The following is a 22,517-nucleotide window of genomic DNA, read 5'->3' on the forward strand; positions in this document are numbered from 1 at the left end:
TCTTAAACCTTCAACTTGATTAGATGAGGCCCACTCATTATGAAAAGTAATGCCCACTCATATTATGAAAAGTAATCTGTTTTACTCAAAGTCTACTGATTTAAATGTTAATGACATCTAAAAAGTACCTTCATAGCACCTGGTGCTTGACCAAACAACTGAGCACCATAACCTAGTCAAGTTGACACATAAAATTAACCACCACAGGTGGCCAGCATCTTGGAAGGTTGTTTGGCACTAGGTGGGATTTCCCATGTTCTGGAAGGTGTACCAATAGGTCTGCTTTACTGATTCTGTTTACTAGCTGGTTCTTCAAACCGAAACTTTCTCACTTTTCCTTCTAATATCTGCATGCAGATTTTCCTAAAACGCAGGATCCTTCTTGGAGAGGTAGGTGTATCCAGTGATGAAGAGTCCCTATGCTACCCCTACCATGCTGGATCGTGGAACCATGAGCCTGGGGGGGGTCATGCCAACCAGATTGCCTCCCTTTTAGTCTAACATGCAATCCCTTAGAGACATTGGAGTCCGCAGAATCATGGCAGAGCAAGAAGTGCTGGCCAGGACCTCCCACTCATGAAGAAGCCATCACTTTGAATCTACCTTCTGCTTAAGATGAACTCTCCATATTTTTCTATAGAGGCTGCAGATGACAATGTGGACTTAGGTATTAAGAAACAAGTCAAGCAGGAACAAAACCATGCTAAATAATTTAGGCTCTTTTTCGCATGATAAGGCATCCAACCTCATGCTCATTATCCCAGAATGCGACCTCTATGCTCCTGATTCTCAAGCTTCTTGAGTTGGCCAGGTGAACCTTACATGAGGAATTTTTCAGATGAATCTTCCATGTAGAAGTCTGTATCCTTGAGACCATTCTGTCAGTTCCCTCAACTGTTTTTCTTAAATTATTGTTTCTGACACTTTCCTAAATAGGGGGAAGAGAAACAGAAATGGTATTTAATTTACATTTTAAAAAGAAGAGAAGCTATAACTATGTTTATCTCATTCAACTTCCTTGTTGGATGGCTCTATGATGGTACTTAGACAATATGTGGCTATTTGCCATGAGTGAAAACTTGACATAATAAGGCCATGGGTAGAAAGAGAGCTATGCTTATGTTTGGGAAAGTGATGTCATCAAATAAAAAGATACACCAAAAAAGGTAATTTTAAATCCATAAAAAATGTCAACTTCAATTGCAAAACGTTCATATAACCAAGTCCTTAAAATATATCATTATTCCTAATCCCACAGCTGCAGATATAATGTGCATATATGTACATAGAGTTGTTGAAAATTTAAGAATATAGGCATGAAGCTTTCTGCTCCATTCAGATAGTATGAATTTAGGCTGTAAACCTGCATGAAGGCCAGCTGTGTTCACAAGTAAATTTGAGATAAGTAGTTTTCTTTGCAAGTCTCAGTGGAGATTAGGGATTATTACTAATCTATCCTTAGATTGGGAGTGTTGTTCTTTAGGGTCCCAGCTTTATTGGCATAGGGTCTCCTATTAGGTGCCTCATCTTAGGTTTTATTTCTCAGACCCTTGAGGTTGTGAAAAATGAAAAACTCAGGTTCACCTCGATTGGCAAATGGACTGGAGGCTAAAACCAGCTTCAGTGTTCTATTTTCCCCTCTGGGTTTCAGCTTTACTAAGTTTTTTGCTTGAGTATTCCTTATTTTCTTGCCATATTATAGATGCCATTAATAAGGTTTTAAAATATTTTATCCAGCATTGTATATTTTCAGTAGTGTTGGTCAAGGTACTAAGTCCATCATACTGCAGCTGTATATATAGATTTTCAAAAATTATAAAGAAATATGTGAGTAAATCATCTTAAATTTGAACTTTACAGATAAAGCTATAAATACCAATATTGATCTCAATATATAAAATCCATGAAAAATTATTGAAAATAATAAGAGCCAATGTTTATTATATTCCTCACCAATTGTGTCAGGCACTGATCTAAGCATTTAAAATTTACTGAAACATTTAATCTTCATAATAACCTTGTGATATATATGCTATTATTATCTCAGTTTTATAGATGAGTCACTGAGGCACAGAGAGGTTATCTCTGTTTTCTTAAAATGTAATTCAAGTTATGTTATTAAGTGGTGGAATGAGGATGGAAATCTAGGCAGTCTGAATCCAGAGTCTGTCAACACTATACTATACTGCTTCGCCCTTAGTTAAATATATACAAAAGTCCAATAAAAATGGCATGGCATGGGGTTAATAGTGATTCAGTGATTTTGAAGGAAGTGTGTGGGAGCTTGGGAGGGATCAGGAGCAGGAACATTAACTGGAGCTTTAAGTTCATTCACCTTATCTATAGGGCTGCTCACTTGCACTGAAAAGATTTAAATCATTGAGATGGAGTCCCCCAACCTCCTTTTTCTTCATCTAAATCTGTTGGCATCTTTACTCTTCCTCTTGTTCTCTGCTCCTGACCCAAGAAGGAGTCTCCATCTTTCCTTTACAAGAGTGACTCTCCATCTGGGCTCTCTGGGACCAACTTTGTCAATATTTTCTTCCTTAATTTTTTTCCTCCTTCTTAACTAGCTTCTTTTTCTGCCTACCAAAAACCCTTCCATTAAACTTTTTGTCACTCAAATACCAAAGACTGTCTCTTTCCCTTCTTTGTTAAGTGTTTTGAATAATAATCATGGTAGGCAGAATAATGACCTCCCCAAAGGTGTCCATTTCCTAATTCCCTGTAACTTGTGAATATGTTACCTTACATGGGAAAAGGTATTTTATATATGTGATCGAATTAAGGCTCTTGAGATGGAGAAATCCTGGATTATCTGGTTAGGCTCAGTGTAATCACAAGGATTCTTAAAAGATGGAAGAGAGAGGCAGAAGATAAGAGAGATCTGAAGATGGTAACTGCTGGTTTTGAAAATGGGTGAAGGGGCCATGGACTAAGGATACAGAATGCCTCTAGTAGCCAAGAAAGGCAAGGAAATCGATTCTTCCCTAGAGTCTCCAGAAAGAAGGCATCCCTCCTTACTCCTTGATTTTAGCCCAGGAAGATTCATTTTGGATTTCTGACCTCCAGAGCTGTAAGAGAATACATTTGTGTTGTTTACAGCCACTCAGTTGTACTAATTTTTTACAACAGCAATAGGAAAATAATACAAGAGTCTATGACTCTGTGCCCATATCTTCACCACCAGAAATCCTGCACTCATCTTCTACCACTCTACCCAACGGGCTCTCTCAAAGGTTTCCATAATCTACCCATCAATCACTTCTGACTTCTTTGAGATTGGGTAAGCTTTTGCCTGCCGAAAAAATTATCCAGCATAACTTTGAACTTTGATATTTAAAATTATTCAATTTATTGAAGTTACAAGTGAAAAAAAACTCAACAAAAACAACAAATAAAACAAAAGTTCATCCTTTAGCTCTCAGGTTCAACTTACAAATCTTATTCTGTTTATAAGTTTAGCAATTTTTAGCTATCACTTTTCAAGGGGCCTTGGATTACTATTTAGGAACATTTACAAACATACTTAATTAAACTCACTTAAACATTTCAACCTTTATTTATGAATTTAATACATTTGATTTGTCTCATAAACACTATAATGATCTATTTTTATAACCGAAACCTTTCCAAGGCTCTTAATTCTTATAAATCTGAAAAAAATGAGTAAGCTTGTTAATATAGTGAAATTTAATTTCTCTTAATAGTAAGATGCCAACTAAAATCACCAGTCTAAACCAATTATTCAAGCACTACTTAAAAAAATCATGTTGTACAATCTATAGGTACACAATTTTTATTTGTCAATCATACCTTAATAAAGATGAAAAAGTAAAATAAATCAGTTACTCAATTGTACATTTTAAATTGGATTATAAGTCTGAACTGTTATTTGAATAGACCAAATGTTCTTTAATGATACATGTATGTAAAATACCAATGTGCAAAAAAAATCTTACAATTAAGGTTTAACTCTTTTAAACACTTCTATACTTAATTTTAAACCTTTTTGGTATTGAAAAATGTTTACCCATTTAGGACACAACTATGTTTTCCCAAACACTTTGAGAGATGCCTTTCTTTTCAACTGGTTGAAATGGCATAACAACAAGGACACCAAGTGCATTCTTGTTATTGATACTGGTGGGATATATGACTGATTTATAGTCAATAATTGAGGTATTGAAACAAACCAACTTTTTCTACACTTAGACTTGTGAATCTGGAGTCAATTTTGGCTTTTTTTTTTCTTATTTTTTTCCATATTGGTACAATCACTGGCAAAATCCTTCATATTTATCATATCTTTGACTTAGTGTTTCACAGTTGGTTTTCTATGAAAACTTACTTTAATAGTTGTTTCATTAAAAAAAATTCTCTGTTTAAAACACTTTGAGCAATGCCGTTTTCTCTACCTCCCTCTGGGAGATTCTTATTCCACATTAAGATGGTAAAATCTCTTAGAAATCCTATAGTGAAGATGCTTATCTTGATTTAAGCTAGCATTTCCAAAATTAAATGAACGAGAACCATTTTTTCCTCCTCACGTCGCTTACCACCCCACACAGCTAGCAGTTTGGGAAATGCTACTCAAATCTGTCTGCTCCTTCCATTCTCATTATTCTCACTTTAGCTCAGGCCCTCATTATCTCCCACCTAGACTAGTCTACTTAGTCTTCTAAATAGAATCTCTGCTTCTTTTCATTTTCATTTTCAATCTATTGTTTAGATGCCGCCAGAGTGATCTTTGCACAACACATTTCTGAATGTGTCTCTCCTCTGTTCAGAAGCAGAGGAGTGGAAGGATTGGGGATCTGGAGACTTTGATTCATATCCTGGCCTTGAAACTAACTAGCAATGTAATCTTGGAAAATTCATGTTATTTGTCTGGGCCTCTAGTTTTTTTTCAACTGAAAAATCAGCACGCTGTTCTAGATGGCTCTTCAGTTCAACTATAAAATTCTATACTTGTAGAATAAAGTACAAATTCCTTCTTTTGCCTCAAATGAAATTACCTCGGCCTACCTTTTTCCAACTTAATTTTCCATTCTTTTCCTCTTGAATCTCCACAGTTCAACCCAACTAGACTGCTACTTATTCTCCTCTCCGTACATTATGCCACGTCGACACTTTTCCTTTTCCTTCATCTCCCTTATATCTTGGATTCCTTACGTCTGCCTCTACGATGTATAGTCAACTTTTAAGATGCATCTCAATTACTCTTTCCTTCAGGAGAGTCATAACACTCTCAAATCAGTTGGGATTTCTCTCAACTTTGATTTGTAACACCTTATACCTCCATTTTAGCTCCTATTGCTCTGCCTTGACTTACATTGATGCATATGTCCTGTTCACCCATTAAGCTGTAAACTAAATTAGTGATTATTATCTTATTCATAGGCACTAAACAGAAGTCAACGACTACTATCTTATACATACTCTTTTACGTGCTCAATTTATAATGTTTAATTGAAAAGAAAATTTTGAACCATTAGAGAGATGGTTGAGTAAAAGCTGAACCTCTAATGGAAATACTGATTTTCCGTTTGGAAATAAGATGTAATGTGAAGAAGATTTTTAAAACTTTTGCGGCATATATATATATATATATATATATACACATATTCATAAAACAATGAGATTTTATTGTCAACTATACATGAAAATATAAGTTTGAAAAATTACTTATCCAAACTTTTGGAACTTAAGTGTTTCTGTTTCCTCTTGTCTGAGTGAATATCCCTTCTGTAGAGGTTTATAGCTCTTTAATTTTCTGTCATAATGTTTTCTTTGAAAATAGTATTTTAAGTAAATAAATGTCCCTCTATTGATAGGAAAAAGAAAAGCTGGGATAATCTTGTCAATTTAGCTATTTTGTTACTTCTCAATTTGTATTTGTCTGAGATCTGAGTCCTTCGTTTGAACTTCATTTTGTTGGTGTTCCTTAAACATTGCATTCCAAGTCCCATAGTAGTCAAATTAAGCCAAAATAATTGTAAGTCAGTACAATAGATCCTACATATTGCTTTTGTATTAACAAAACAAAGCAAAAAGCTTTAAGCAGCACTTTCTTGTGTTTCTTGTATCTTATACACATATATATACATTAGAAAAACGAAATCCTGCCATCTTAAATTTCTCCTCATAGATTAAACATGAATTTTTTTTCCCAAGAGTCTCGGAATAGCTTCTGTTAGGGGATGCTGCCGTGATTAGAGAAGGGAACAGTGTCGTGCCTGCCATTTGAATAAGGATATAGTGAGGTCTATAACACTGAGCTAGTCAAAAGGGAAGCTTGAAATATACATCAAAGGGAATTTAATCTAGGCAAAGCTAAAAATAAAAAGGTCCATTTCATGGAGAAGTGCTAATAAAAAAATTTCAGAGTGTGAAAAAGAGACATCATCTGGGAAAAACGGTCTGAAAAGGGAGGATATAATGTTAGTTGGTTACAAACACCATCATCCAAGATTTCGTATGTATCAAAGGACTAGTGTTCACACTGAAGTATGTGCTGATTTAATGGATTTTTTAGTTTAGCTCTTTTGGAAGCTGTCAGTATTCAGCAATGAATAGAGCTATGGAATCTAATTTTTAAGTGAGAACAGCCATGCTCATGATGTTGATATCTCTGGAAGCATCCATCCAGTTTTATTTCTGAATGCATAATTTGCTTTATAGAGTTATAGTTAGTGTATCTTTAAGGTTAGCTATCTTGGTTGGTTGAAATCTACTACTCATGCAGCTGAAGTCAAGGTCATCAGTTCCATCCTCTCAAATGCCTGTTATATTATGCAGACTAAATCTCTATTATGGGGCTACAGACAATGCTAGAATTCCAGGTGGCCATCTCACACATACTTGCCACTGATCAAAAGTGAGTGGCTGAGAGAAAACCTATGATTCCTGTTTGAAAAAACAGCTCAAATGCAAGTCACACTGGTGGCAGCTCAGTATCTTCATTTTCATATACAAAATAATAACACATGTCTTAATGTGAAAGGCATTTCAAATCGTAATACAGAGAGTCAGCTAATGGTGCATGGGGCATACATGATTTATTCAAGTAAAGAGTTTTTCTATAATTATAATATTTATTACTAGATGCTGTGTTTCTAGCACAATGTTCAGGAAGAGCCCTTTTATGTTTATTTGGGAAAATATGTATCCAGTATTTCTGAAAATAGAAGATACTTAACAAGATAGAGAAAGGACTGTTTTTGTCTTTTGGACTTGCATATTAATTTTGTTTAAATAGTTGCTCACCAGCAAGTTGAACAAATGATCTTTGACAAGTGAATATGTTGTGCACCTTTAGAGGGTTTTTCTCTGCAGGACATTTAATGAATTTTCTATGTGTTTTGTACTATAGGGATCTCTGACTTTGGATATATTTAGCTAAATTACAATTTGACAAAAGAAAGGTGACTTTCATTGCAATTCCAACTGAATTTGGGTTGGATCTGGGATCTCTCCATACCTTCTATTTCAAAATTCTTGGAAGGGTTGTTTGGAAGTACAGCTATTGCTAAGAACATCCCCTGTAAAATGCATGCCATACAACTTAGAATTAATTCTGGCAAAATAATAATAAATATTAATATACCAAATGTCCCAGTATCAAGGCTAAAAATCTTTATCATTATATAAGCTTCTTTTATTTATAATACAAAGGAAATTGATCTTCATGATTACACCTATGAGGCATTCCAAGATATGAAGAAAGTGCTGAATTAATAAAAGTTAAATTATATTTGATGAAGTTTTGGAGTTAGTGTATTTGATTGTATTCTCTTTGACAATTGATTATTCATGTGTGATGTGTGGTATATGAAGTGACTTTCAATTTCCCAGAATAGAGTCTATAAAACTTATGAACATACTGAGTTCACTATATATATATATATATATATATATATATATATATTTTTTTTTTTTTTTTTTTTTTTGCGGTACGCAGACCTCTCACTGCTGTGGCCTCTCCCGTTGCGGAGCACAGGCTCCGGACGCGCACGCTCAGCGGCCATGGCTCACGGGCCCAGCCGCTCCGCGGCATGTGGGATCTTCCCGGACCGGGGCACGAACCCGTGTCCCCTGCATCGGCAGGCGGACTCTCAACCACTGCGCCACCAGGGAAGCCCAACAAAATATATTTGTATACCAATTTGTTTGGAACTAGGAAAATATGTTTCTATGGAAACAATGTTATATTGTTTATACAGAAAAATTTATTGTGTATCTATTATGTGCCACGCCATACAGGGATAAAAGAAAGATGACTAATACCTCCTCAAAGACCTTAAAACAGTGGGTGAGTGTGATAGAGGTAAATGTAGAGTGCTTTGGGGACACAGACAATGGGTATATAAATCATTCTAGGGGCCAGGAAGGGCTTTCCTTGGAGGGCCATGCCTGAGTAGTTTTAAAGAATAAATAAATATTAGTATATTGGCCGTTTGAGGAAGAAGGAGGGTAACCCAAGAAGAGGGGACAGTATATGTGAAATCATGGTGGCATGAAACAATAGGATATATGCAGGTAACTACTAGTGGTTTGAAGGAGCCAGAGCATGGGACTGATGGGGAGAACAGGGCAGCAAATTGTATGTATCACTTTGAAGCTATGGGAAGCTTTTGATGTCTCATTAACAGGGAAATGAAATCATTAAGTTAATGGTTTTTAAAGACTGCTCTGGTAGCTCTGTGGAGGGTCACTGGAAGGAGTGTCACAAGATACAGGAGAGCCAGGCAATAGTCAAATGCAGGTGTCCAGAGGTGAAGTGAAGGGGCCAGAACTACGCAGTCCTATAATTACCCTCATTAAAAAAGCCTTTGTCTTCTGCCTGCGTCCCATTCACTATACAGGGTCAGATTAATCTCTTTGAACTGGTTGGGAAATAGTTACCAAACTGCTCTCCATTTCCATACTATTTCACTATCTCATCTGAGTCCTGTGGACTGATCTCCTTTCTCTTTGCTTCAGCCTGCCAAACCCCTGAAGCTTAAGAAAGTAGATTCCCATGTGAATAATGGGTGAGAAGGTGGGCATGGAATTGAGGTCTTTAGCAACTCGTGCCATATTTCTGCTGGGCTCTGCTGGGACCATTCTTATATAACAGACCCATAGGATTTATCGGATTGATTGGATGCTTGGGGAATTAGAGAACGGGAAAATTTTAGGATAATTCTCATGTCCAGTTCAGGTAACAGAGGTGTTATTTATTAAGATAAGCTTCACAGGGGGCTTTATAAGATGTGAGGGAAAGAAGGTAAGTATAGTTCTGAGTATTTGGGACATCCAGGGGTGAAGACAGTTTTCCTGTAGTAGGGCTCAGGAGAAATGTGGCTGGAAGTGTAGACAGGGGAGTCATCTTCATATTGGATCTCACTGAAAATGTACTTCAGATCAACTCAGAAGACTGCTTAAGGTAACTTGGAAGATGGAGGAAGGAGATACAGGAAACTCTGAAATTTAAGAGGGCGAGTTGAGGGAGAGGCTTTTTGGAAGTGGATTCTTTTATTTAAACCAGAGAGATCCTTTATCAACCCTACTCCAAATATCTAAAACATGTTGCCTTCAAGGGAAGGAATGAAGTTTCCTTCCAAAACATAAGACAGTCTTGTCTTCCTGGTAGAAGTGAGTATACAACCACAATGATGTGCTTACTCAGAGCTTACATATGATTTATAAATCGCAAAGTAGAATTAAAACACAAGAAAAAGGTCATGAATACGATATAATAAATATGTATAGTCTCTTCAAGTATCATGTTTATTCCGTGAGTAATAGTCAGAGCAATTTCAGCTAAATTGTAGATAAATATGGAAAAAGAAACAGCCAGGGACTTCCCTGGTGGTCCAGTGGTTAAGACTTCATGTTCCCAATGTAGGGGGCATGGTTCGATCCCTGGTTGGGGAATTAAAATCCTGCATGCCTCATGGAGAGGGGGAGAAAAACAAACAAACAAAAAAAACCCCCAAAAAACAAAACCAAAAAACAGCCAAAGTTTAGAGAATTCTACAGAAAAAATTCACTTTCTTAAATATTTTATTCTAACAGTCACAGGATGGCATGAAATATTCTGAAGTCAGAAATTCTGAAGAAGATTTTCTTCCTGTCAGTTATAGCAGAACAAAGTAATGTATAATGAAAAGAAACCAAGGGTAACAAAGTTTTTCTTTCCGCGAGTGCTGTTTGTGAAAATTGTCCTTAGTCCTTTTCCATTTGTTAAAAATATTTTTTGTAAGTAAACAAAATTGAATGGCTATACTTAGCAGGGAAATTTGACCCTTACATGAACCAAGAAGTATAATACTTATTAGTAAGGTGAGAGTCAACTCAAAGCTCTGTTGCTACACCTGGACTTTCAAAAATTCCTCAGTTTTAGGCATCTGCAACACAAGGCGAATTTTAATTGGTAAAAATCTCTTCTACGAATTTTTGGTGAAATGCAGTATTACAGAGTATTTGCCCATTTTCACACATTTTAATATTCATGCTTAAAGTTTAGGGTTCTGTTGGATGGACAAAAACTATTTACTAAATCACTTTCACAGAAGGCTAATCATTCATAATTAATAGATAAATTTCATTGAATGGCCAATAAAATTGATAGCATATTTTTATCACTGCCTCCCATGATTGTAGGTGTGTATGACTGAATCTTGTCCCATACAGTCAAACGATAGGATTCAGTACCTTATACTGCATTGCTTGGCATATAATATTCTCTTTGGGAAGCTGACATCTTTCCTTCAAGACATATGACCAGCTCAGGAAACCACTGCTGACATTAGGCTCTATTCTGCAGATGTTACACAAAACTGCAGGATTTCAAATATGGCATTGCTCCAGAAATGTATGCTATTTTTCTTAGACAGCACAAAGTAATACAATAAAAAAGTCACATCTAGTGTTAGTTTTCATCTTATTTTTCAGTTCACACCTTCATCATCATGACATCAACTTTTCAGGTTGTAGCCATAGATCCATGGGTCAGATGAATTAAGGCACCAGAGTATAATAGTCCTTCCAGGATGGGTTTATGTTTCCAAGTTATTATTGTTTGGCACTCAGAGCATATTCTCCTATGGAAAAACTATACTGTAAATGATAGTTTACATTCCAAGCCTATTCAACCTATGATGCAACTGAAATTCTTAAAAATATTAATGAAATACAAGAAAACATTGTGACTTTTTTCAGGATCTTAAAATATACGTAAACATAGAATATGTTAAAAGAATTTAGAGAATACTTTTCTGACATTTTCAACATTAATAATTAAGGAGATGCATAAAAAAATATAAGGTGGTTTAAACTTTTTTCCAAATGGTAGTGCCTGTGGAAGAGCAGGTTTGACTGAAAGGTAACAGGGTGAACAGAGATGTTTGAGGAAATTCTGAAAAAGACTTGGCATTTTTAAGGAATTTGGAGCTAAAAGGCACCTCATTTTTTCTGTGTATAGCTTAACTTCAATTTTCACTTTTCCTTCATAAAGTTATATCATTATCACTTCTTCCATGCATATGAACCATGACTAGACTAAAAACTGTTACTTTTTTGTTTTTGGTGGGAGGAAGGGGGTTCATAAATGGAATAAATCCACAAGCCTTTAATTTAGAGACTAACATTTACCGTACTCTTAAAGCAAAATTTCTCTATTTAATTTGTTATATATTAAATTCATGGTCTCCCTTCTCCCAGGAGGTTGACTCTCACTGTCTCTCTTTATCTTCAGCCCACTTTCCCATGCCTTCTCTTTTCTCCTTAGATCTGTTTCCCAGAAAGAACATAAAAGATTTATGATTCAAATTTCTTACACTAATTACCCACCTGCATTCTTTTTCTCTTCCCAATAGCTACGTCATACAGTATTTTAAATTTCTTACTTGTACTTTTAATTTTTCTGTAAACATAAATAACATTTCTTAACTCCTTATTTTGTAACTATTTATACCCTTCTCTTCAGCTCCCTTCCCTACTTTCATCTTCTAATTTCTATTGTCTCTTCTTTTATCATCAAGGACGATAACTGTGGCAAAAGCTGATAATTCTCACCCAATATCCATTCCTCCCCTCTGCATTAGTAATAAAACTTCTATTTTAGCTGGACACATAGCTGCCCAGAATAGAAACTACCTTCCCCAGTCTCCCTGTGATCAGGTGTGGCTGTGTGGTTGGCCAATAGGATGTAAGTAGAAGTGTCCAATGTGACTTCCAGGAAATGTCCCTAGAGGGAGAGGCCACATTTTCCTCCATGTTTTCCTCCTTCCTGCTGTTTGGAATGTGGATGTTCTGTCTGATGCTTGAGCAGCCATTGTGGGTCCTGAGGTAGAAGCCCTATGTTGGTGGAAGAAGCATGGGTTTCTCCCGATGGCACCATACCAGCCCTAGACTGCTTATTTACAGACTCTCTTCATATGAAAGGACAATAAACTTCTGTCATGTTGAAGGCACCAGTATTTTGAGTTTTTCTCACAGCTGAACCCAGAACACTGTAATAGTTATACTCTGTTTTGTAACCAAAATTAGGTCTTCTGTGATTAGTCCATAGGTTGATTTGAAAAGTTGAGAGCCATAAATAGTATTCACATAATTATAATTGGGTAAATATTGTTCAATACAAAATCAAGAAGTTCTTTTTTTGGTGCATATCTGCAAAATTAGCCTGTATTTTTTTGCCCAATCTTACCCGCAACTTTTCCAAAATAGCATCTGTTTTGTTTAGTCTCCCTTTCTTTCATTCCTACTAGAGACCTCCCTCCTGGAGCCCTGTATCTTCCTGTCCCAGCTTTGGACTTGATGATTTCTAGACATGCTGAACATCTGTCATACTAGCCTGCCATTCAGTGCTTTCAGGAAAATCTATTAATAAGGCCAAGTGTGAAAATGACATCTGCCATTCTTCATTTAACAAGTTAGTTGTGGGGAAGGAGCTGGTATGGGAATCCCTTTTGGGTCTGTAAAATGCTTTTATGGGCAACCACCCCATGAATTCCTTTGAACCTTACCCACCATTCCTATTTTTCTGATCAGTTCTATTTTCTGGTACAGTGCCAGGCTAATACAATTCATAGATTCTCATTTTGATTCTTTCTATTCTAGATTCATAAACTCCTGTTTTTCTTTGTAGGTTTTTCTCTTTTACTCTCTTTGTATCTCTGAGGGTCAATATAATGAATTGGCCAAGTGCATGATCCCTAGAGTGAGATAACCTGGGTGTTATCCCAGCTCCATTACTGATTGGGTGTATAATTTTAAACAAATTAACAATTACTTTCCCTTTCTCTAAGCCTCAATTTCCTTATCTATAAAGTTGGGATAATGATAGCACCTACTTCATAGGTTTGTTGTAGAAATAAGCGAGTTAATCCATGTTTAGTGTTTATTGCAGTGCCTGGAACATAGAAAACACTCAATGTTACTTATAGCTGATACTATTAACAGTAGCATTAGAGATGTGAATTGGCCAAGGTCACACATACAAGAGCCTGAGTTCAAACCCAACTTGGCTCCAGAGCCTGAGGTTTTAACGACCATGCTGTGCTGTTTCGTGTGGAACACATGGTTTGAATGTTTCTGTTGGGGAACCAGCTGCCGTCCAGAATAGTAGTTTGCAGTTATGTGTGTGTATGGTTTGTGAGAGGTGAGGGCTTAATGTGAGACAGGGAGCAGAATACCTTGGTCCCTTGAGGAGGCTTTTCTAAGTACATATGCCTGGAACCCCGTCTGAGAAAGTTTGATAAACTCTGGAGGATGGGCTGCGGCAGGGATGTGTATTATGAATTAGCTCTCCTTGTGATCTGATGGCCCCTCTAGTTGAGAAAGCTGCTTTGGAAGAAGTTGCCACATTTTGCTGAAGCGGAATGAGTCTGCTAACAGAAGTCCTAGGAAAACATCCAAGAAGAAAGTCAAATGAGAAGAAAGAAAAATGTTTGTAGGCTCAGTATGCCCTTTGGAAACATTCAAAACAATCAACATTTTTCGTTTTTTTTTTATACTTTCACTGCTGTGACTCATATTGGTACATGCAAAACATACTTCTGCAACCACATCACTCTTCTTAAACAAAATTAAGCTAGTTTCTATTCAGCTAGTCTTTCCCTTTGATGAGAGCTTTAGTTACCTCTTAACAGTATCAAACCTATATATAACCCCCCAAATGCTTACTGCTATAAATTACCTTCAAATACATAATTCAACAACAACTAAAATAAAATAAAATAAAGATTGTTAAGGATTTTCCAGTACTTCAACAAGATATTGTCACATTGTTCTTTTGTCCTAAACTGAAATCACTAAATCAATGCCATGTACTAAATATATAGATTTTAAGCAAAATTCTTCTTTTATTATAACATAAAGAGTTAAGATGCAAATAACTTAAAACACGATAGAAGTGAAAAAGTGAATGCATATTAAGTAGCTAACACTTATATAGGACTTACTGTGTATAGGGGACTAAGTGCTTTACATGTATGAATTTATTTAACCCTTACAGCAACCCTGTGAAAGAGGCTCAATTATTATATGCCCACTTTTGCAGATGAGGAAATGGAAGAAGGTTTACGTGCCCAAGTTGCATAGCTAATAAAGTGAGGGAGCTGAGATTTGAAGTCAGAAGTGTCTGGCTCCAGAACCTGTGAGCTTAACCATAGTGTCTTCCCTAAACCAAAGGAGAAAGGAGAATGGAAAAAGAAGTCTGTGACGAGTAATTAAGAGATATCATATGATGAGCATAAAATAAATTGAACCCTCCTTTATTATTTTTAATATATTTCTGTTTCTTAGAGGGTCATAACTATCTAAATTTCAGTTCTTTAAGTTATATAAGACAACTTAGCTCATCATGTCATTCTAGGACATCTCTTTCTCCCTGCCCTCCCTCTCCCACAAGATCTATAAGGCTATGAGGTGTTGTACATATGCACACAAATGCTTGTGTTCTCTTGGGCTAACCCACTGGTTCTCAAATTTTAGTTTATATCAGAATCACCTGAGGGTGTTCCAAGATGACAGTGTAGGAAGATTCTGAACTTACCTCCTCCCACGGACACACCAAATCTATAGCTATGTATGCATCATTTCCTTCTGGAGAAGATCTGAAAACTAGATGAACGGCTTCTCCACAACAGAGGATAAAAGGACTGCATCAGGTTGGGAAGGAAAGGCAGAAACACAGTCTCAGCAAAACCCTACCCCTGGCATGGCAACAAACAATAGAGAGGGATTTCACTAGTCCTGTGCTTCTCCCAGAGGACTGAGGCATTTGTGCCCCACATCAGGCACCCTGGGATCTGCATTGGAGAGGTGAACCCTAAAACATCTGTTAGAAAACCAATGGGGTTAATGTCCAAGGGACTCAAAGTACTATAGGAAACTGAGCTTCCCCTTCTAAAGGGCTTGCATGCAGTCTCACTTGCTCTGGGACCAAGCAAAGAAAGAGAAGTTTGAAAAGTGCCTACTCTATGTAAAGGGTATTCATTTGCTAACCTAAAATCATCTATGGAGGGTCAGTTGAAACTGTCCTTGGAGACGGAGGTGCTGGTGGATGCCATTATTGCACTCTCCACGTTCTCCGGTAGCACAGGTGCATGGGCTTGGAGGTGGCACCCTCCTACTGCCTTGCTAAGACAGGCAGGGCTGAGTGGTCAAGGTAGTATCCCACTGCCTTGCAGCACTACCCTACTCCCTGGCTGGGGCAGGCAAGTGTGAGTGGTTGCCTAGTTCTCCCACTCCCAGCCTATAGCTGGTGTGTGCACACAGGCAAGGCACTCTCCTGCTGCATTGCTGAAACCTGTGGGGTGCACAGTCGAGATATTCTCCTGCTGCCAGCTCAGTTTCATTTATCATTTCTATTGTCTTTCTAGTCTCAATTTCATTTATTTCTGCTCCAATCTTAACGTTATTTCCTTCCATCTACTAACTTTGGGCTTAGTTTGTTGTTTTTTACAGTTCCTTCTATTGTAAGTTTACATTGTTTATTTGTGATTTTTCTTTTTTCTTAATGTAGGCATTTATTATTATAAACTCCCCTCTTAGAATTGTTTTTGCTGCATCCATATGTTTTGGTGTGTCGTGTTTCCATTTTCATTTGTATCAAGATATTTTTTGATTTCTCTTTTGATTTATTTTTTGACCCATTGATTGTTCAGGAATTTGTTGTTTAATTTCCATATATTTGTGAATTTTCCAATTTTCTTCCTGCTTCTGCATAATTTCAGAGAGCATGTGACAGACATATCTCATAATGTTCACATTTGTTTATTCACAGACATTTACTTCATCAGCAAATTCTTTAATACATGCTGAGTCCATAATATATTGTATTCATTATTTGCTCTAAATTTAACATTTAACTTTGCAACATATACTTATATTTTTGGAATTTCTGCTCAAAATAAAATTTCTTGTATAGTTCTCTCAAAATATTTTTAAAGCATTTTATGCTCTGATACATGGATTTGGAAGTTCTGCATAAAATTCTATTCTACTGGCAAAAAGTCACAGAAAAAAATCTGCTAGTCAGTAGGGGCTAATTTTCATAGATATTTGAAATAATTACAGTTGTACATTTTAAAGAAATGTATTGCAACAGAAACCTTATTGTGTTTATCCTTCATAAATAAATTTCTTGGATTTTTTTCTTGTGAAGATTTTTTCTTTAACTTGAAGATAAATTAAAATTCACAGCTTATCAGTTTGACAGAAGATTTAAAATAGGGGAATTTTAAAACAAACCTTTATATTTTGAAAAATGTAAGAAGTGCTTCTTTATTAATTTTCCATAGTTTGTTTTTCAATGGGAAAAAAACCCACATTTGATCTGCATCTGACTGACTGCAAGACAAAAGTCAAGTTGGTCGAATTTAAAGTGACTTGCTCTTATCATACGATGTCATCTCTTATTTTCAGCAGAGATAGAAGAAATTGAGTGAGAAAATTGAAAAATCATTTTAATGCTCCCCAAAGAAATGTAACATGGGCTGGAACATATGGGTAATTTGTGAGGAAAAGTCAGCTGTGGAGTCTAATCATTTTCAATGTAATTTATGTGGCTGAAGTGTTCTAAACCAAGAAAAGTTTTCCTTTTTTTGAAGACAAAATTCTGATCAGACCTCTTCAAACTTTGTTTCATTTGTAACTGGGGTATTGAACAAGCATGACTCATGAGATATGATAAAAATGCAACTCTACTTTTGCTCCCTGCTGCTCCTTTAAGATTTATTTAGTGGAATAATCTCTCCTTTTCTCTGGATGGAGGACTGGTTCTGTGACTTTTTTGCTCATATCTAGGTAATAGACTATACTAAAGTCACTTTAGGTCAAAACCAGTCTCAATTCAAACACTAGAATGTTTACTTCCCAACAATGATCAAAACATTAATGATAAATTTTCTCTTTCCCAACAGGGCCCATCAGATTGGAATGGGGAGGGCATTTTCCTCCTCACCCCATTAATATTTCTTCTCTTTTCCCAGCTTGCTAATTGTGTTTTGACCCTCCAGTGTTAGGCCCAGGAGGAGAGGGAGTTAAGGGGAAAGAGTACAATTTTAAGTGGTTGGTGCAGTCAGTACCAGCTATAATTTTCAGGGCCTGGTACAAAATGAAGTATAGGGTCCCTTGTTCAAAAAGCAGGAGAAAAATGTCTTTAAAAGTTCTAAGAGATAAAGCTTTTTCCTTTCTTCCATAACCTCTCTTTTGACTTGTCATGGTGTTTTTATTTACTATTTAATGTCATTCTAAGAAAAAAAGTTAAAAATAGCATGATTTTATTGTCCATCTTTATATTTTGCAATGCCAGTTTTCAAAGCAAATATAAGAGCATTTAACTTGTATGCAAAATCCCTGAAATTACATACGTTGTATTTTGTAGCTGGAACATACATGTACAGAACAGTAGAAATGCTACACATGACTAACTCAAGTGTTTTTATTCCACATCTTGATCCATGTACATTTTACTAACACCTTCAACTTTGGGCTTACTAATAAGCAAGGGAGAAATGAAAGGAAAAGGAACTGTGAGTTGCACTGGCCTTCCCTTTCCTTCTATGTCATCACTTTAGCATAAGAGGTTAGTTTATTCAGAGAAATAAAATGAGTAAGAAATTTTTTTTTTTTTTTTTTTTCAGTACGCGGGCCTCTCACTGTTGTGGCCTCTCCCATTGTGGAGCACAGGCTCCGGACGCGCAGGCTCAGAGGCCATGGCTCACGGGCCCAGCCGCTCCGCGGCATGTCGCGGCATGTGGGATCTTCCCAAACCGAGGCACGAACCCGTGTCCCCTGCATCGGCAGGCGGACTCTCAACCACTGCGCCACCAGGGAAGCCCGAGTAAGAAAATTTGATTAGGGTTCTTTGGTCATTTGTATTTCTCAGAATGCCATTGCCTGCTCTTTGTGTTCGAAGCAAGTTCTCATTCACAGGCAAGGCATCGCCTCTGGGCCCTGTCAGCAACCTCAGCTTCCTCAGTTATAGACATAACACATTCATTGTATACTCACTTTGAGTCTCACTGAGCTCCCACACATCATGGGTTCACTGGAATTCAGTGCTCATGGGACATCATAAATGCTCTGTGCAAATGAGGCAGCAAGAAATGACATGTTGGCTCCTTGGACTTATAAAACACTAGCTCAAAGACACAGTTATTAAGAATCTGAATATCCAGAGCATTAAATCAAGCATGGAGTCCTTCTGAGTGCAGGGTCCTATGTAACTGCACAGGTCATGCTCCATGAAACTGACCCTGAGTACAGTTGTCCTTCACACATAGTCTCTTGCTGTGGGAGTCCCATTGACCCTCACAGGTAGTTGACTTAGGCAGGCTATCAGCTGACTCCTGTGAGGCCCACATCTGGTCTACATTCAATACTCACATATGATTTGACTGCAAATGCAGATAACCTCTCATATGTAGCAATACCCAAAGAGCTGCTACCAAAGCAGCTCTCCAAGTTTTCCTAGGGAGACAGCCAACCTTTGTGTCCTAAGCTGCTAGAAGTCAGATCTCCATCTCTCTAGGTGGTCTCATAGAAACACCCTTCCCTCTAGACTTGAGGTGAAGCCTCAGCCTAGATTACTTTCTTCGTAGTAATCCCATAGGTTAGAGCTCATAATACAGCATCCTCATCTTTCTCACAAAATCTTCTCCCCAACTCTACTTTTTCAAGTATTTTATATCTCCCGATGGGTACAAACCAGACTTTGATCTCATTTTTTGAATAATGTTTTGAAAATCTGCTTATGGTTTTTTTTCTCAAAAATCACTTTGGTATCTGTTGTCTATCCTAACTCAGTGCCTCAGCTGAAACTCCCAAATTAAACGTTCTGTTCCATGTAAATTATCATACTGGGTACAAAGCATGCCATGGGCACAGGTTTGGGTATGTTAAATGTTTGGTCATTTTGAGTTTCTTTGCAGTCATTTTGAATGCCAGTGAATCTTCTTCCTGAGGACAATATGCCACTAAGCTTTCAATCTGTCTTGAAGCTCATAATATAGGGACACTGATGAAAAGCAAGCTCATTATATGCTGGTCTGAGGAATTCAAGCATTTTCTATATACATTGCTAATGCTTCACCTAAGACCAAACTATTTGTGTGGAAATAATATGCTATAGGGAAAAAAGTGGAGTTCTAATGTCAGAGAGATCTGGATCTGATTTCTGTTTTTTCTACTTTATTACCTTGTAGAAGTTACTTAACATTCCTAAGCTGTAATTCCTCATTTGTAAAATGGGAGAATAATACTAACTTTCTTGGGTTATTTGATGATATGATGTGTGTGAAAATTCCACACATTCAACCAAAGTTACTTGCTTTGATGACCATTAGTAATTTGGTGGGGAGTTTTAAGTTTATTTGATGGAGAGGAAAAACTTATTTAAATAGCCACTGACAACAGCCTTTTCTTATAGGAGTAATATATATTGCTTTTGGTTTACCACAAATCTTTTCAATGGGGCTATGGGAATATAGGCCTCAGGGTATGCACAAGAATTTGAAGAAATGTGAGGAGGAGAACTAAAGTGTTCTGTGTAATAGAGTAAGAAATTTAGAGTTTAACTCAAACATGACTTTAGTGTCACTTCTATCCCTATGTCCTACTCCAGCAAATATATGCCACTAGGTAATGGTGAGTAATGTAAATTTTAGGAAGATGGAATTGTGAACAGCATTTCATTCCAAAAAAAAAACAAAAAGCCCATCAGATATCTCTTTTATCTGCAAAGTTGTTCTTCCCAGCCTCCATGCAGCCTCTAGCTCCTGGTTCCAGACTCTTCCCACCTCCCAATATTCATTATATCCATTTTCTTAAGCAAAGCAATTTAGCTTTGCCCAAGTTTTTCTAATTTTGTGTCTTCATACTCTTCACAAAACTCTTTCATCAAGTATGCGAAAGACCATTATATTAAAAATAATGTGCTCAGCAGAAAAAATGTTCTTTAACTTCTAGGATTCACTCACTCTCCTTAGAATTTGTAAATTGTGAATAGTAGTAGGCTTTTCATCATTTTTTCTTTCTTGTCATAGGAGTTTCCAGGAATAGCTTAGACATAAGAGAAGGTGGCCTGGAAAGCGGTGTAAAAGTGCAAAGAACTTCAACTAGCCCAGATGGCACTTTGTGTAGCATCAGGCAGATGTGGCCCTGTTGCAAGACATGTGCTTCAGATTGTGGAGCAGAATATGAGCTGAATTGTAGTCTACTCACACCTTTAGACAAGCACTCTTGGGCAGGGAACAACCTGCACAACTAGATGTGCTGTCTCTGGAGAGGGAAGAACAAAGTAGCAAGTGGAATCTCTATGAAAGGTGACCTGTGAGAAGTTGCCAATGCTTAGGCAGCTGGAATAATTTTAAGGACAGGATTGGCTAATGTTCAATTTTGAAGACATCTGCTGAGAGTCAGTATATAATTTCAGTTACCCTGGAGCTATCAGTAAAGCTGTCTATTAATAAAGTCTTGAGTTGGTGGTACTTTGAAGAGTAAAGGGATAAAGGCTGAATTCAGTTGATTAAACAGTGACCCAAGGTAGAAATATGATTGGAGAGTAGAAACAGCTATAATATGGGGATGACTAAGGAGCAGTCTTCAGCCTAACCACCCTTTCATGAATATCCTGGAGAGGTGTGCTTTGATTACAGGGGATGGCCAATGCTTGGATTCTATTGCTATGAGTGGAATCCACAACTAGATCAAGGGAGGCAGAGTATAATGCTGAAGAGCATCAACTCAGCTCACTGGAGCCGTAACTCACTGTGGTATGCCCAGTGCAGAGGATGACTCCCAATGAGCCCCACTTCCTGGTATTCACACCCTTGTGCAATCTCCTCTCCTAAAGCATGGGCTGGATTTGATTACTAACTAATAGGAAATAGAATATGGCAAATTGGATGTGATGTCACTTCTGAGAGTATGTTACAAAAAGACTTGGCTTCCATCTTGGGTACTCGCTTTATATTTTCTCTTACTTGCTCTAAGGGAAGACAGCTAGCTGCCATGGTGTAAGCTGCTTTATGGAGAGGCCCACGTGACAAGAAACTGAGGAAGTTCTCTGGCCAATAAGCAGCAAAGAACTGAATCCTGCCAACAGCCGCATGAATGAGATTAGAAACGTATCCTTTCCCCGTCAACCCTTCAGATGAAACCTTGGTCTTGGTAAACATCCTGACTTCAGTCCATAAGAGAACTTGAGACACCAGCACCCAGCTTCACTTCTATTGGGTGGGCCAAAAAGTGCCTTTGGTTTCTTAAGTAAAAATAAAAGACACATTTTTCATTTTCACCAAGAACTTTATTGAACAACATATTTATTTACCCTTTTGTTCCACTACCATCTGTCATTTTTCAGGCAACTTCATAATTCCATCTTCCCAAAATGTTTTAGCTTTTTGAGCAAATAACTTTTCCAGGTGTCTTTTACAGTCTTCCAGCGAATTGAAATTTCTTCCATTAAGAGAATTTTGTAAAGACTGAAATAAATGGAAATCCAAAGGTGTAATGTCTGGTGAATATGACGGATGAATCAGAACTTCCCAGCCAAGCTGTAACAGTTTTTGCCTGGTCATCAAAGAAACATGTGGTCTTGCATTATCCTGATGGAAGATTATGTGCTTTCTGTTGACTAATTCTGGACGCTTTTCGTCGAGTGCTGCTTTCAGTTGGTCTCATTGGGAGCAGTACTTGCTGGAATTAATCGTTTGGTTTTCCAGAAGGAGCTCATAATAAAGGACTCCCTTCTAATCCCAACATCAATATACACAACATCACCTTCTTTGGATGAAGACCGGCCTTTGGTGTGGTTGGTGGTGGTTCATTTTGCTTGCCCCTCGATCTCTTCCATTCCACATTATTGTACAGTATCCATTTTTCATCGCCTGTCACAATTTGTTTTAAAAACGGAATGTTTTCATTATGTTTCAGTAGAGAATCGCATGGGGAAGTACGGTCAAGAAGGTTTTTTTCACTTATGTGGAACCCAAACATCAAAGCGATTCACATAACCA

The 22,517-nt window shown here is 37.2% G+C and overlaps 1 long non-coding RNA gene across 1 annotated transcript in view; it reads left to right on the plus strand.

Annotated features, from left to right (window-relative positions):
* LOC132516854 (uncharacterized) overlaps positions 1–21,988 on the plus strand; it is a 95,445-nt gene extending 73,457 nt beyond the window's left edge. The window contains exon 3 of the long non-coding RNA XR_009539488.1: positions 21,493–21,988. This is a non-coding gene — a long non-coding RNA (uncharacterized LOC132516854). The remainder of the gene's footprint in view (positions 1–21,492) is intronic.
* The last annotated feature ends 529 nt before the right edge of the window (positions 21,989–22,517 follow it).

The sequence above is a fragment of the Lagenorhynchus albirostris genome, chromosome 1, assembly GCF_949774975.1.
Source record: "Lagenorhynchus albirostris chromosome 1, mLagAlb1.1, whole genome shotgun sequence".
NCBI classification, from domain to species: domain Eukaryota; kingdom Metazoa; phylum Chordata; class Mammalia; order Artiodactyla; family Delphinidae; genus Lagenorhynchus; species Lagenorhynchus albirostris.